A 17,967-nucleotide genomic window follows, 5' to 3' on the forward strand; every position below is an offset into this window, starting at 1 on the left:
ACACATGTTGCCTCAAGTGGTTTTGTCAACAAAAACATAGGACATGTCAATCAAAGGAATACCCATTTTGCTTTCTACCATATTGGCAGAAACAATCTACCAATCTAAAGTATATATACTTCTTTGATTTGATTGGGTGTTTATAATGGGTCAAAGTGGTAATTATTTTAAAACTTTTTTTAATGTTTGTTTATTTCGAGAGAGAGAGAGAGAGAGACAGAATGAGAGCTGGGTAGGGAAGAGAGAGAGGGAGACACAGAATCTGAAGCAGGCTCCAAGCTCTGAGCTGTCACCAACAGAGCTCGATGTGGGGCTCAAACTCACAAACTGTGATATCATGACCTGGCCAAAGTCAGAGGCTTTACCGACTGAACCACCCAGGGGGCTCTGATTGGTAATTCTTCTTTTAACATGTTTGAGAAAGATAAGGAAATCTGGTGGAAGAGAAGCATTGAGATTATCATACTTTTGCTTCTTTTCAACAGAATTTGCTCTAGGAACCATCTACTTTAGGGAGTTAGTAAACTATATGTTTACTAAAACAATAGTCTATTATAGTAGGGAAAATAAGACCTACTTTTAAACAATTTCTATATTTGAGTAGCTGCATGGCATATCTTTCAATCTAGGTAGTCTGAGTGATAAACCAATGACAAATGCTATAAGGTGATTGATGAAAGTCATCATATAATTCTAGCCAATTGTCAGGACAATGATGTGCCACTGATCTCTCAGACAGATACAGGTGAACAAGTATCCACTATTGCAGTATTTTGATTGTAATTTGTAGAAAAAAGGTTACGAAATAGTTTCATTTCTAGGAAGAAACGCATTATTTATACACTTATATCGGCATATGCTACAACTGAAGAATTACAACTGAAAAGTCAGAAAGGAGGATCTTTTTTATTTTATTTTATTATTTTTTTAAATGAGGCTCCATGCCCAATGTGGGACTTGAACACAGGACTGTGAGATTAAGAATTGCATGCCCTACTGACTGAGTCAGCAGGTGCCCCAAGGATTGTAGTTTAAATTGTTATTGTTCCTATTTCTAGTCTGTATTGGACTCAAAATAGGATAAAGCTTCTAAACACACAGGTGTAATGGGAGTGGCTACTACAACAATTATCATTTTCCTCTATACAACAAATGTTAGCCATTCAAGAGCAGAGATTATCATGATAATGGCTAGTGGAGACCTACAGGGCAGGAAACACCACCAATTTGCATCCTGCCTTTTCAAAGGAGGCTATAAAAAAAGAAAAGGGGAGCTAGCTATTTTCTTTAACAAAATGAGATGGCCAAAATAGATGTTTTATTAAAGGAAATTATTTGCCTCAATGTGTTATTCATGTTAAAAAAACTCCACAAGTATGTGTTCAGATAATGAATAGTGGATGAGTGAATAGCTTTGGTATCAATAAACTCAAAGAAAAACTCTTCATATTTTCTTCTATTTAAATAAAAATGGTAAATAACTGTTTCAAATCTTTGATTAATAAGCAAGTGTCCTAGTCAGTTAATAAATACTAGTATTATGTTCATTTAGCAGGAAGTTGTTAATCTCCTACTAAATGTCAGGCATTGTTTTAGGCTCGGAGTGTGTAAAGATGAATAAGTCACATTCATTGACTTAAGAAGCTCAGGGTCCAGTCAGAGTGCAATTAATGCTATGCCCAGCTCTCTCTTTTATACACAAAGCACTCATTTTTCCAGCTGCTGGGTGGGTTGTTGACTCTTCCCTGGATCCCTCTCTGAGAATTTCCCTTAGCTGAAGAAACCTGTTTGATGTAATATCATACCCCTTCCCCTGAGGTAGTCCACATCCAATGAGTAGTTGTTATGGGTGAATAAAATTCTGCCTCCCTTGCCTGAAGGCAAATAACTGTGAAGTACTATCCCAGGAAGTCCTGAGGATTTGGTTGCAGCCTGCACTGTCACTGATTTGCACCGTAACTCTTTCCTTTACCAAAACCTATACCCTCATCTCCCAGTTGATATTGCTTCTGAGGGCTCCTCTGACAAACTCCTTGCACAAAAATCTCCATCTCAGAGTCTATTTCATGGAAAACACAAACTGAGAGAATTGATACCAGGAGGATGTCATGTCTGAGAGAATGGAGATTTGGAGCCAGCTGCAGGGCAATGAAGTGCCATCATTAGTGTATGTGGAACACTAATTGCTCTCGGAATGTTGTAGGAGTGCACCTGTCAGCATTTTCATGAGGGGTAAGCTGGGATAGGATACTGGTAAAAGAAACGATACTAGCCAATACAGTATCGTGGGCTTTTAAGAGTATATACAAAATATTAACCATATAGGCAATAGGAATCTGGTGACCTTTGCTGAATGACCCAGGAATATTGAGAAAGACTGAAAAGTTCAGGTTGTTGAATCACCAAGTGAAGGTAAAGTGTGAAAATTAGAGTAGCTCCGTGGCAGCGTAATGAACAGCATAACGAAACTCTCATCTCCTGCAACCGCAGGCCAAAAAAAGCTGAGGGTCAGGCCCAGGACATAATTACTAGAGTTTCATAGCTCCAGGGAAAGTTGAAATCCCTGCCCCAGCAAGTATGGTCTGTTAAGATCATTGTCCTGGGTGGAGAAAGATAGGGACCCTAAAACATAGAATTGAGTATATATAGGATGATAAATTCAAAACACTGAGGTTCTATAATACCTTGAACTCTCTGAACCTACACCATGAGAACTTGGATCGAAGAAAGTTACCAAAATAAGTAATAAAACACTGTGCCCCATGGTCACGATAGATGGGCAGTCAAATAGATTGTCAGAAGGTTAAGGGTTGCCATCACCCCAACAAGTCTCAATCCTTTACCAAGTTGCTGGTAGTGAGCCAATTTTCAGACCCGTGATCTACTGATTGAAGGAGGAAAGCATAATCTTTAAAAATCTAGTACTACCGGGGCACCTGGGTGGCGCAGTCAGGTAAGCACCCAGCTATTGACTCCAGCTCAGGTCATGATGTTATGGTTGGTGAATTCAAGCTCTGCATCAGGCTCTGTGCTGGCAGTGTAGAGCCTGCTTGGGGTTCTCTCTCTCTCCCTTTCTGTCCCTCCCCCACTCATGTGCTCGCTCTCTCTTGTGCGCTTTCTTTCTCTCTCAAAACATATAAGCTTGAAAAACATCTAGTGCTTCTGGACATAACAGGACAAATGAAAGGACAAATTATTGCCACTTGCATCTTCCATTACTAAGAAAAAAGCATAATATCTAAGTAGACCTCTTTGGCTTTTGTAGGCAATATATTCCAATTTGGGAATATAATGCTCTAGCCCAATTTCCAAGTGACACCAGCTGCCAGCTGGTGGAGGCAATCTGATCTAAGAAGTGACGAAAGTCAAAGGAGCAGCTATAAATCTATATAATAAAGCATATGACAGAGGTAAGCAACAGTGCCACTAAAGCATAGTAAAAGTATTCAACGAAGACCTGATAGGTTGTGGAGATTCAAAGAGGTCAGGGCAGTCTCCTCAAGTAAGATATTATCTGTCTCCTATGTTGCTCAATTTGAGTAGAGCCCTTAACCTGTCCCAATTATGACAATATAATACTCGAATTTTACATGCCGATATGTGTAACTGAAACCTAACTGTTCGCCTAAAAGAATTAGGGGTGATCTTTTCTCATCTATTAAGAAGTTTTCAGGTAAGTTGTCCAAAGTTGGTATGGCAGATCCCTAATGTCACCAGTGACCCAGATTTTTTCTTTATTTCAGCTCTACCATTTTTAGTATGTGATTGTTTTCCTCAGGCTCACAGCCTAATTTCTGAATCTATAGGCATTAGTTTTCTTTCTCCACAGGTAGAATGAAAAAGAATAAGAATGGGAAAGGTCAAAGGGCAAACTGCACCAGGCAGAAGTCAAATGACTTTGTCCCTTTTAAAACATTTTTTCAAACACCTCTCCCAAGCAATTTCTGTTTCTAGCTCATTGACCAGAACCCGTTACTAGGCACACCTAACTGCCAAAGAATGTAGGGAGCAGCTGGTCACCTTGCTCCTTGAGCAAATGGAAATTCTGCTGATCAGGAAACCAGAGGAAACAGATAATGGGTAGACAACTAGTAGTATCCATAACAGGAAATAACCCTAAAAGTAACACCAGAATAAACAGCAAACTATTTATCATTGTTACTATGGATTATATATGACTCAGTAAATTGGAAACTAATGTTATGTAATATCATAACAAGCTGTTTCCGAATAACATAAAATATATTACAATGGTTAGAAGAACTCACTAAAGTAAGGAGGAGGACAGTTAACATGTTTGATGAAGAATCAATTGTATATGCAAAATAAAGAAGTTTAGGTCGATAATGTCGGAGCAATTTTTCCTTTCATGTACCATGTTAGTTTAAATTGCAAACATTAAAGATCAGGAAATAATCCAACTTACTGCAACTTCTGTTTAAGTACAACTTTCCATTGAACTCACAAACCCAATTCAATGAGCATTTTATTCACACTGTGACTTACACAGAATCTCAAAATGATTTATAAACTTAAGTAATACAATTACACAGTTAAATAACCACAAAGGGAGAAGAAAATTAAGAGAGCTTTAGGCAAGAGAGAAGAGACTTTCAAGAACTATATGAAAAGAAGAAGAGATAGCGTCAATGATGCAGAGAAATGCAAGAAGTTTCCTCCAGATGCCAAGAGCAATAAAGGAAAAGGCTTTTGATCCTATCTCATGAAAAAGTACCATGGAAGGAAGGGAGAATTAATGCCAGAGAACTGAGGGAATGGGCTGGAATGGAGACAAATATTTCTTGAAATACATTTTCTAGCCACAAGCAGATGTAAAATTTTAAAGAACATTGGGGATAAAAACAGTTTGAGATACAGAAATCATTTGATAGCACATGTATGTATATGGTTCCAAAATTCCTACCATACAACTAGACCCAGTTCTCGAAGCAGGAAATATGAGAACACATCTGCTTCACAGTCCTGACAAGACCAGCAGTATTGGATTAAAGGGCCCTCTACCTCCACCCTGATGTGCAGATGCCACAGTGCTTGATGCATCGGAAATAAACCTGTTATGTAAACCTTCTGTTTATTTTATGTTAAAGGCAGTCCACACTTCAAAAACCATCTCCACTACAGGGAGAAATGCTATATATGTGAGAAGTCTCTTTATTCAGCTTCCCCACCTCCCATACCAATTCCATCAACTCCCATACTTCTTTTATGTGGAACATTTAGTCACAGCCTATTCTTGTGGCTTATGTACTGGTTATGCACTTTTGAATGGAATTCTGAGGTATTATGAACACAGTACTAGATTTGAAGATTTAAAAACAACAATTTAGTAACTTTGCTCAGCTATTCTAGAGTATACTGAACAATGTGCCCTTAACTTTTTTGAATTTAATTGTCCTCATCTATGAGAGAGGATAACAGTTCAAAGACCACTGAGACAGAAACAAATAAAATAAATTTTATGACAGAGAGAAGAGATAAATGAGACATACTTAAACAGAAGGAAAGATGGCATCAGCTAAGACTAAAAAATTGGTTTATTCCAATATTGTAAAAGGAACTATATAAAACATATGTTGAGAATTTTAAATATATACATCTAAACTAGTCAGTTCAGTAAGTCCATTCTAGAGGAAGTAGGATCAATTATGAGGATAATCTTTGCAGATGGAAAAGCACTGTGGCCATCTCTTCCACATTAACTCAACCATCCAGATCTGCTCTTAGAAATCTTCCTTAATATGGATGCTTTCTGGAAATGTTCTATCATCCTATTGTAACCAACCCATAGGATATCCTCACACACCATCTCTTCTCTGAAAGATATTTTGAAAATATAATTCTCCTTTATTGGCCTTTACACTGGATGGCTAATTAGTGTAAAATTTGTAGGATACTAACAGCAGGCAAAATTATATGCAATAGATACTGAAATAGCAATATTTGGTTACTCAAAACCCTGTCTTGTGCACTCTATTTGTGGTATAATGTGGATTTCATTAGCAGGTTTCTTTGCCTTTTATTGTCTTGCTTGATGGAAAGAGTTGCAACAAAAAGAAAAAGGCTAAATGGAATTGCCTGGAATGTGTACGTCAGAATGGAATAAAACCCACAGTTAGGAGAGAAGAGTGGGAGGAGACAGGAGAGCCAGCAGAGACCAGGATGGGGAGGACACTGGAAATGAAGGATTGACAGCTACTTGGGGAGCAGCTCCAGTGACAGATAGGTTTTGGGGACTCTGATGAGAAGGGAGAAATTAGGACAATTTACCATGTGTCATGCCAAGCATTTTTCTGTTTTTCCACTTTTGTGTAAAATACACCTTTCCTTTCAAGCCTTTTATTTTTAATTTCCGACTTGTATTTTCTTTTATAAATGAGACTCTGCTGAGACAGGTCTTGAGGCAATGTAGTTAAGATGAACATAGAGATGTCTTTACAGAGACACTTTAAAATACATTATTATTTACACATACACACACACACAAAGTTTTACAGTGGTGGAAAGATATGACTGAGAAAAGAAAAACTGACATACATTTAAAACAACAATTTTAGAGACACCATACATCTAGATTCCTCTGGGACCTGTTATGATCTCCAATTAGAGTTTAGCACTGACAATATAAGACTGCTCTAGTAGTGTTTCTAATGAAACGGATGGGTTAAATGGAATAAATAATGCCTAGAGCAAAATAAATAAAGCAAATCATATGCACACACACACACACACACACAGCTCCTATGTCAACATCATAAAACTTGCTTTTAAATCTTATTTCTCCTTCTTTTGAAGGAAGGGAGTATTAATATGGGGAGTTTTCCCTTCTATATCCCTCTGGCTACCAATCTGACCCTTACTATGAAAAACTCCTGAGGCCCCAAATGTACCATTTGCAATAAATTATAATCCAAGGCTCATAATTTTAATTGCTTTAGGGTGATTTCGTTCACCTCGGTTTGCGTTCTCCTTGGCTTCCACATGATGTTTTCCTAAAGTCTCCATCCAACAGAGTTTGCTTATTAAAAATGTTGCAGAGAGAACAAGAAAGTGATGGATATAAAGAGCCAGAAGGAGTCACTATCATTTAAAATTGCTTTAGTCAGTGCAGTTAAGTGAAAACATATGTTGATAAGAGTCATATTTTTCAGTAAAGCATATTCTGTGGCTTAATTTGTTCTACAAGCCCAACCTCTTCCTCCCACTGTTTCTGTCTAAACACAATATTACTTTCCTTCTTTAATTATCTTAACAGCAGCCTGTAAATAAACACAATAGCTTAATTGTACTTATTTGTGAGCTATCTGCTTTAGTGTGGTTCTAAATGATTACCTTTTTCAATTATTTTTGTGAAGCTGCTGCTCATAAAAATAAGATAAAAGCCAGTGGCTACAGTAACAAAGAGTTGAAGAGTAGCAGAGAACTGCACTGTAGAAGGAATGGAAAGAGCTTCCAATACCAGCTAGTCCTACCTACTCATTAGAATTCATCAACTTCATTACCTGAGGCCCAGGTAAAGAACTAGCCAAACATTCATTAATTAGAAGAACTCTAAGAACGGCACAATAGGAAATGCTGTGGTTTACCTCCCAAATCTGCCTTCCACAGCTGAGGCACTCTCCAGCTGCTGGGAGTGTTGGCTGCTGAGATGTCACAACTTAGACCTCTCTACGAATTGTCCTCAGAGGAGGATGTGGTCTCACCCAGGATTACACTCCTTCTCTGGAGTATCCCAATCAAAGGACTGATCTATGTGGAAGCATGGCCCCTTGGCCTCCACTTCAGACATCTCTGAATGTTCATACAAGCTCTAGAATTCCCCTTGAGATGAACGAAGGCCTTGGTGCAATTGCACCATATTTCAACTTCTGTCTCTACACATTCGACTTCTCTCTTTCCTCACAGGAATTGTTCAGAGTAGCATTCTGCAATAAATAGTTTGCATAGAAATTTCCCCCTCAGCTTTTGTTTCCCAGGGAATCCAGTCTATGGCACACAGTGGGACCAATTTAACAGTTGTCTAATTGCCAACTTTGGAAACATATGAATATTCTAAAGTGTCTGAATTTTTAATCACATTTTAAAGGTCAGGAGAGTAAAGAAAATAATAAAGTGAGTAATTTGAATCCCTCATCAGTTATTCCTCAATGTTAAACTAAGAAATATAAGTTCTCTTATCACTGACAGTTATAAAACGGGTACCTTCAAAACTCGGTCACTTGTACTAGGCAAAGATTTACTGAGTCTCTGATACATATCCCACATAATGCAAAGAACTATGAATGTTAAGAGAAATATGACACAGGTTCTGTCATCAAGGAGCAGATATTTAATCACCTATTTGCAATAAAGTGTATAATTGAAGTAATTAAAGTATGTATCATATAAAGAAATGGGACAAAGGAAAAATGATTACTCCGTTTTGGTGAATCCAAGGAATCCTCAAATAGAAGATATTTTAGCTGTAATTATAAAAATTAGTAAAGAGCTAATGAGGTATAAAAGGAAAAGGTGGGAAGAGTTATTCAGGCAACTCTAATATCATGTACTAAGGCACAGAGGCAACAAGGACATTCTGTTGGAGGAAATTCAAGTGATTCAAGATGGTTGTCATGGAAGGAGAGTAGCAAGACAGAGAATGGGGTAGGATGGACTATGGAGATTGTCTCCCAAACTAAGAAATACACATATTCTCTGCAACATCATAAAACTTGCTTTTAAATCTTATTTATTCTTCTTTTGAAGGAAGGGAGTATTAATATGGGGAGTTTTCCCTTCTATATCCCTCTGGCTACCAATCTGACCCTTACTATGAAAAACTCCTGAGGCCCCAAATGTACCATTTGCAATAAATTATAATCCAAGGCTCATAATTTTAATTGCTTTAGGGTGATTTCGTTCACCTCGGTTTGCGTTCTCCTTGGCTTCCATATGATGTTTTCCTAAAGTCTCCATCCAACAGAGTTTGCTTATTAAACTGTTCTATGTTTCAGAAGGAGCACCCTGGAAATGGCAGGGAGAGAATTTTAGAAGAAAGCAAGATTGGGAATAGGATAATAAGGTAAGATACTTGGGCACAGGTGTAAACCAAGACAAATGACCAGGACACAATGACCAAGTCCCCCTAATGCAAGCCTCCGTTTTATTGATATGTGTACCCTCTGTCATGTTAACATGTAGCCAGGTCTTACGTCTAAGTATATCCCAAGTGACTATGCCAGAATAAAATCTAAGTGTCCCACAGTCATGTCTTTAGGAACCAGCTAGTTATCCTGGTAAATTAATTTATGGTAGACTTTAATTATTCCATGTTCAACATCTCCCATATGTATCTGTAGTTGAACCAGGGTCTTAATGGATATGTCATGTCTTAACACTGAGGGATGAACCACTAATGATGAAATTGGAGGTTGCTGTGAAGTCTTCCTATGCCTAAGGTCAATCACATTTCCAACTACACACATCTCTTTCCCATCTCTTAGTGATAAAAAAAATCAAATATCACTATGTTACAAGCTGTGCATGAAAGGAGATTATTTAAAATTGGAAGAAAAGAAAGAATTCTGAAACATCTAAACTTGTATTTTAAAACTTTACAAAGAGTATTAGGGTCCTTACATTCCAACTTTTGAAATATACAGATAAATCAACCAATACCATAAAAATAAAGTAATGAGCCCCATGATTAAGTAACTTGTCCACATTGGCGAAGAATCCAAGGTTACAATTCAGGTCACATGTATTCAATATTTCAATTCAGTCTTTTTTTCCAACACTTAATGCATAAAAAATCCACCACAATTCTACTACATTCTAAAAGAATGAGGCATATAATGGTGACTTGGTTGGAATTACAATAGCCAATGTTAGTAAATTCTTTTCAAGCCATTTTAATCGAGTTTTTAAGAAATTCTGCACTTACCCATTCAGCCGAGATTTTATAGAACCAGAATGTGTGGTTCATCTTTTGTAGATTTCTTTCTAAATTATGTTTCTTGTCAAAATTGTTCCCTTGGAGCAGCCTGAGCAGATTTCTCCATTGCTCATCTCTGACCACAGGGATACTTGTTCCTCCAGGTGTGGGAACTCACTCTTCATTTAGGAAACCAGTCTGAGGGCTTGGCTTCAAATCCTTCTTGGTCATACTGGAAGTTAAATAGATTCAATTCAATAATACTCAGTTTTTTAGGCTTCTTTCTTCTTATCCTTAGCAGTTATGTTTACTTAGAAACATGGAGACCAAACATTGAAAATTTCTTGAGTTACAGATCCTCAAAAGATAAGTGGAGGAGGCAGACAGAGGCAGGCAATGAAAAGAACTCTATCCTCTGACCTCCCATAAAAAAATAGCCGATACACATATATAGTCATGATTGTAAACTAAAGTGCTGGCATTATAAACCAACTGTAACAAATATATAAACTATTAGATTTGTGATGAAAATAGTCAGAGGAGAGCAAAGAATAGTTAGCAAGGAAAAAAAAAGATACACTAGCAAGAGATGCCAGGGTTACACCAAAGAGCTGCAAATCCTTCTATTAAATGATTTAAGATAAATAATATTTGGAACTTAAGTACATTACAAAGTTTATAATAGAGTTTACAATGGTATTATCTGATTGACCAACACATTTTAAAATTGTTATTCCTGAGTTACATATAAAATGCATCAACGCTTTTAAATGAGAGAGATTCATTGTTAAGCTACTAGAATTTAAATAAAAACTTGAAACAAAAAAAAAAGAGAGAGAGAGAGAGGCGCCTGGGTGGCTCAGTCAGTTAAGCATCCTACTCTTGGTTTCAGCTCAGGTCAGGATCTCACGGTTCATGAGATCGAGCCCCACATCAGGCTTCTCACTGAGCACGGAGCCTGTTTGAGATTCTCTCTCCCTCTCTCTGTCTCTCTCTGTTTTTCCCCCTCTGCCCCTCTACCCCGTTCATGAATGCTTTCTCACTCTCATGCTCTTTTGTGAAATAAATAAATAAAAACTCAAAAAAAAAAAAGAAAGAATCCATATTCTGTGCTATAAAGTAGCATTTTAACCAAGTAACAAATTTAATTCCATCATATATGATTTACTTTGGCAATTCTGTATGATGAAGACAGATAATGTTTATGAGTGAATATCAAATTAACCATGGCTTTTAAGAAGGAAAAAGCCATAGGCTTATTATTGGTGAAAAATTCTAAGTAGAGTAGAGTAATAATCTATATAATAAATGAAATAAAAGTAAGTTTTCAACAAAATAAAAATGATAATTATCCTTACAATAAATAAATAAGGTTCAAAAAGAGACTCACTGAAAGAGAACCACAAGCTACTATCTTTTTTTTATGGATATAAGTGATATATCTATGTCAAGTAAATTACCAAACATTTCAGACCAAGCAGAAAATCTCAAGAACTCTATTATAAATTAGAGGTTATGTGAGATAAGCACTAGATAGCACCATTGATATTTTTCTATATGATATCAATATAATTTTATAACACATAGACTGTTACAATAATTAAATCAATGAAAATATGAATAGCAATTACATTGTTAGTATTGGGCATATTTACTAGTTAAAGTATATTTGATCATTTATAACTGTTATTAAATCATAAAATGAGAAGAATTTGAGTTTTCTTCACAGAGTGTTGCTTGACATCTATTAAATGTTTAGATAAAAATGTATGCTCATGTATATGAGTTATTACTACATCAGAAAATCTGATAATGAGATTCAGCTTGCTGAAAGAAGAGGAAGGGGGTGTCTGGGTGGCTCAGTCAGTTGAGCACCCAATGTTTGATTTTGGCTCAAGTCGTGATATCAGGGTCATGAGATTGAGCCCTGCATTGGGCTCTGTGCTGAGCAGAGCCTGCTTGAGCTTCTCTCTGTCTCTCCTTCAGTCCCTCTCCCCCACTTGCACTCTCTCTCTGTTTAAAAAAAAAAAAGGAAAAAGAAAGAAGAGAAAGGGAGAGGAAGAGGAGAGAGTTACATAAATGGCAAAGGATCTAAACTGATACAGTAACTTTTAATTCAGAAAAAGAGTTGACCACAGTATTTAATGTATATCTGTCAATTAGCATTGTCAAAAATACATGTGCTTTCATGTGATCTAGGAATGGGAATATTCCCATGGTCTTCATTACACTCTAAGCCACTTTAATTCTGATTCTAATATATTGATTAATTTAATTAACATTATATGAAAGTTTTATTCAATTCTGATGAACAAGTGTAGTAAAAAATTTAAGATGGTTATCCACTCTGAGTTAAGTAAAAGGTTCAAGCTATAATTTTTCTTTAATGTAGTCAAGTTTAAAATGCAATACAAGGGGCGCCTGGGTGGCTCAGTTGGTTGAGCTTCCGACTTCTGCTCAGGTCATGATCTCACAGTCTGTGAGTTCGAGCCCCACCTCGGGCTCTGTGCTGACAGCTCAGAGCCTGGAGCCTGCTTCAGATTCTGTGTCTCCCTCTCTCTCTGACCCTCCACCATTCATGCTCTGTCTCTCTCTGTCGCAAAAATAAATAAACATTAAAATTTTTTTTAAATAAAATAAAATGCAATACAAGTAGAGGCTATCTGCAATTATTTTTTTACAATTTTTAAAGAAAGAATTTATGTAAATCTTTTCATGATTCACAGTCATGCTGACTTCAAAATGATCAAATAGCATGTTATTGTTATCAGCTAGCAAGTAACAAAAACATGTGAAAAATAGGTGGAAATTTTTTATGTTAATTATTTTGCCTATATTTCATCACAGGGCAGGAATGCAAAAAGAGATAATACAAATAAATTTCACCGTTAAAAAATGATTCAGGCAACAGTTAAACAAAATAGAACAGTGAAAATCATATGCTCTGTTCTTTTAATGTCCTGCTACAAAGACAATATCACTTTTCTTAAACACATTGATTTCTTCAAGTATTGTATTTCCCTACAACACTAAAAGAATCAGATGTTAATGGGAAGATGGCTTGTAGATTTGCATGTGTGTGTGTGTGTGTGTGTGTGTGTGTGTGTGTGGAGAGAGAGACAGAGAGAGGGAGAGAGAAACACAAATGGAGAAAGCTAATTATATACAAGCTACTGTGCAATTATTAAAAAAATATACAGACCAAATAGAAACTGGAGACGTAGACAAACAGAAATATATCTATAAACAGAAATTATAGAAAACTCAGGTTAAAATGTATTCAAAAAAGACATGGTAAGATGTATGCAAATGCCTATTTGTGGAGACAGTAGATGAAAAAGATGAAAAGCCATCCCAAAGTACCTTTTAGCATTGGAAAATTTCTAAGAGGTTTTCAGAAATAGACTTCATCAAAGATAAAGATGGGGGAATCCCCAATTTTGGTGAAATGGCAAAGGCTGATAAACTTTGATGTGATAGAATATGAAAAATTATGGACCAGCTAAAAGAGAGCTAAAGAAAAGGGACCTCATCCCCTAAAATTACCTCAGGTCCTTCCTACTCAGTTCCAAATCTGCCTCACATACCTACTAGAGGAAGAGATATGCACTCTAATGTAGAATAATTTAAATACTACTTAGAAACAGTCTGTCAATAGTAAGGCAGGCAATTAAGAATTGTATGGGGGGTGCCTGGGTGGCTCAGTCGGTTAAGCATCCAACTTTGGCTCAGATCATGATCTTACAGTTCATGAGTTTGATCCCCAAGTCAGGCTCTGTGGTGACATCTCGGAGCCTGGAGCCTATTTCGGATTCTGGGTCTCCCTCTCCCTCTGCCCGTCCCCCACTTGTGCTCTGTCACTCTCAAAAATAAATAAACATTTTTTAAAAAATGTACGGAAGGGGGAGCGCCTGCATGGCTCAGTTGGTTAAGCATCCTACTTTGGCTCAGGTCATGATCTTTTGATTTGTGAGTTCTAGCCCCCGCATCGGGCTTTGTGCTGACAGCTCGGAACCTGGAGCCTGCTTTGGATTCTGTGTCTCCCTCTCTCTCTTCCTCTCCCCTGCTCACACTCTGTCTCTCTGTCTCTAAAATAAAATAAATAAACATTTAAAAAAGGTATATAAAAACGAATTGTGTGAAAGTTGTTGCAACTGAAGTCTAGAGAAAGTTTCAACTATACCAAGAGAACAACCAAAAGCAACTCATGAAGTAGAGGAAGAAGATAAGGAAAATGAAGAAGAGGGAAAGGATAATAATAAATAAAATTATATAAAACAAAATAGACACCAATCTTTATGTGAATATCTTGGAATAAGATAAACACCACAATCAAGTGCTTTACTTTGGAGATATTATGTACCAGCCTCATTAAATGTACTTTCAAAATGGGATAATGGTTGCATATAGTTGCTATAGACGCTAGAGATTCTTTAGATTGTGTGACCAGAGTACATAAAACAGCCGTGCTTTATGAACATTTTGTATGTCATTCTACATTTAAAAAATCAAAAGAGGTTCTCTCTTCCTCATTTGGTGCACTTTACTCTTGGTTAACGTGACACGTAAAATGTTTTGTGATTTTTAAAAAATGTCTCAGATGTCCTAGACAGTAAATTCTCTCATGTATTTTTAAAAGCTATGAAATTATTGAAAACATATTTAGAATTTTGATAAATTAAAAAGAGAAAATTACCTTGATGTTTTTACAGTTTCGTAGGGTAACATTGCCCTTTGCACAAATTATGTGTAATTATGCCACAGTGCTCATTCATTAAATTTAGAGTCATTCTGTATACAGAGAATTAGAATTATATTTTCATTCTTAGTTTTGGAATGGGGCTCATTTGACATGATATTTTATTTTATTTAGTTATTTAAGTGCAGAGTTTTATAACTAAAATGATAGACCTACCTTAGCAAATGAAGAACCAATTCAGCTATTAAAATTTCTATGAAAAACCTGTATTCAAAACAATATGTATAATGTCAATTTTGTGCATGAGGAATTCTGACATGTAATTGAAGCAAAAAAAAAATGGAGCTCCATTAAAAATATCAGGTGTTTTTATGTCAGTATAAGAGCCTGAGAAACAAGGTAAAAAAGGAAAGTTAATTAATTGTTTAAGTCCTTAAGATATAGGGGTGCCTGAGGGGCTCAGCTGGTTAAGCATCCAACTTGATTTCAGCTCAGATCATGATCTCATGCTTTCTGAGATAATCCTTGTGTTGGGCTCTGGGCTGACACACAGAGCCTGCTTGAGATTTTCTCTCTCCCTCCCTCTCTGCCCCTCTTTCTGTCTCTCTCTCTCTCTCTCAAAATAAATAAATAAACATTAAAATAATCCTTAAGACATAAAAAGATAAATGTCCATGAAGACTGTTGGGTTAGTGTAGTGGAATTATGGGTAATTTTATAATTTTCTTTTTTCTAAGCTTTTCTTTATTATAATAATGGTGTTTTTGCAAAAGTAAGAGAAAAAAATTTTTAAAACAGTACATCTTAATTCTTTACAAGTAGCTCCAAGCTTAAGGCATCAATGTTCATTTAGACCAGAGCAATAGCAGCCCAAACACTTAAGGAAATTCAAACAGCAGGTATGTAGATGACTGAGATTACCTTTGTGATTGATTTTATTCAGCAAATATGATTTTTGTCTAATATTCAAGAAACAAAGTGATTTTCCTTCCTTGTTGTAGTGTATATGTATCCTGCTCTCTTTCCTCTGAAGTATTGTCGTAAAACATGTGCTTTTCCACACCAAAGCTTAAACTCGTTTTCCTTTCTAATTCTGAAAGACGACAATAAAGGAGGTCACTCCTAACTGCCACCCACATTGTAGTGTTGAAAGTATTTCCCTATGTACCAAATAACCCCAGCAGGAGAGAAACAAGATCCTGCACTCCGTGTGTATCCTTGGACATTTCTGACGAGTAGAAAGAAATTTAAATACCAGCAGAGTGTTTCCACAAACTGACTACATACAAACATTTCTGCTCAAGAACAAAGCTACACCCCTCCTGAAGTGTCTGCTTTGCCAGTTACTTTGTTCAATGCAATTTGTTCTTGAGAAAATATTGTCCCTGTAATTCTACCCAGTCAGTGGATCCTTAAACACTCTGTCTTCTAGTTGCAGGTTGTTAAAGTTAAACCATCTGCCTTTGCAGAATATGTTTTGTAATTATTTCATGGGTCAGAAAAAAATAACTTTTTCTTATTTGTAGCATTTCTGGTTTTTCACTGTCTCTCAGAAGTGGGTATGTTCGTTGCCCCTTGGCCCATCAGGCATCAATTTGATCTTTACTCTCAGTTATTACTTCTTAGTTATAGAGTGCAAACATCTATTTCACATGTACTTTCTAAGTAAGTTATAATACCCACAGGGGAGCCGCATAGTTTCAATTATTAATAATAATGTCCTGAGTGAGAAGGAATTTACTTTTTGAAGTTAGATTATTTATGTTCTCAGTTGCTACCCACACATTTTTGGGGGTTGGGTTTGGGGCATGTTTTATTATTATTTTTTCTTGAGTTTAAGTGGCCTAAAATGTACAGCTCAACAGGGTCAGAAGTCATATTTAATACTCATAATTCAAAGATGAAAAACATTTATCTCCTCACAAAACAAAGCAATCTTCTCACCAAAGCATATTTTATCTGATATAAATGTGTTTATAATACAGTAATACTTATCAAAACCCACATCGACTTCATTGTTGGTTACTATTCTATTCAGCTCTCTCTCCCCCCTCTTTTATGATTAGCACTTTTTAAAGAAGTGCATCGTTTTATAACCGATGTTCTCTGTTTGCTGTGTATTTTTTAACTGACAAAGCAAACAAAGTTTCTGGAACAGCTCCTCTCACCACTATCGACCTCAGGCCAAGCCCAGGGAATGTTCTCAGGGAGGAGGCAGCCACTCCTTCCCCTGGGAAACATCAAGCTAAAGATATGAATAAACTAAGGGAACTTTAGTCCACTAAGACAACAAATATCAGTGAATCATTTATTTGGTGACTGGCTCTATTTCACCTCTCACTCTGTCATTCCTGTAAAAGAATGTAAAAGAAGAAAGTCATTGTGGTTTCACAGATTCAAATCTATAGTAACAAAGTGAGGTATTATGACCAGGTATAGCTGGTCCAAAACAGAAGATTCAAATGAGCTGTCAGGTAAGGCAAGAATGAGTAAGATGCATAGATTAACACAGCTTTTGGACTCTAAACACAAAGTACTTCCTTTACCAAGATGTTGGTATCTGAAAGAGTGGTCCATGTGACATCTGTCTAAAAAGAAAGTGTTTCTTCATATATATAAAAAGTGTTCTTTCCACATAAAATTAAACTTGGACACAGCTGAACACAGGCAAAGAGAGGTCAGGAATTACATATGATGAGAAAAGGTAAAGCAAAACAAAATAGAACATAACAAAATAAACGTGCAAATGAAAATAATAAAAGGAATGACATAAACACATGATTTCCAACACGAACATGTTCCATTATGTCAAGTGAATTACTTACAGTATATAACAGAATTCCAATTATTTTGTGAAGCATTCCATAATTTAAAAACAAGTATTTGCCTTTTCACCATGCCCACAACATAAAGTAAAAATATGCCTCTTCGTAGAATATATAAGAGCCTTCGTTATCTCCTCTCATTCTGGTTTTTCTAATCCCTCCATACTGTGTTAGGTTACAGTCATATCAAATGATTAATCTCCAAAAAAATCATTAATTTCACAAAAGTGCTCCTTCTGTCTAGAATGCCTTTGCAACTCACCCCTTGCACTCCTTTAATATTCCTCAGCCTGAAATAGTTCTACCTAATATGAAGACTATTTAAATGTCCCTTCCAGTGCAAGTTCCTTCTTAGACATTCCTATAACATATCCTACCTGTCTTTATTACAGTCTTTTCCACATTGTCAAGTAACTATTGACATGTCTGTGACATTGCCTAATCTGTGTAAGGTAGGGGATCATATTTTGTTCATTTTAGTATTTGTAATATTATACACCAGTGAAAACCAA

At 36.3% G+C, this 17,967-nt stretch overlaps 1 long non-coding RNA gene across 2 annotated transcripts in view; it reads right to left on the bottom strand.

The window, feature by feature from the left end:
• Positions 1–214: 214 nt before the first annotated feature.
• Positions 215–17,967, bottom strand: part of LOC128315162 (uncharacterized) — a 137,823-nt gene continuing 120,070 nt past the window's right edge. For both annotated transcript variants that reach the window (XR_008297632.1, XR_008297631.1), the window contains one exon: positions 215–10,163. This is a non-coding gene — a long non-coding RNA (uncharacterized LOC128315162). The remainder of the gene's footprint in view (positions 10,164–17,967) is intronic.

Source organism: Acinonyx jubatus, chromosome C2 (genome assembly GCF_027475565.1).
Source record: "Acinonyx jubatus isolate Ajub_Pintada_27869175 chromosome C2, VMU_Ajub_asm_v1.0, whole genome shotgun sequence".
Taxonomy (NCBI): domain Eukaryota; kingdom Metazoa; phylum Chordata; class Mammalia; order Carnivora; family Felidae; genus Acinonyx; species Acinonyx jubatus.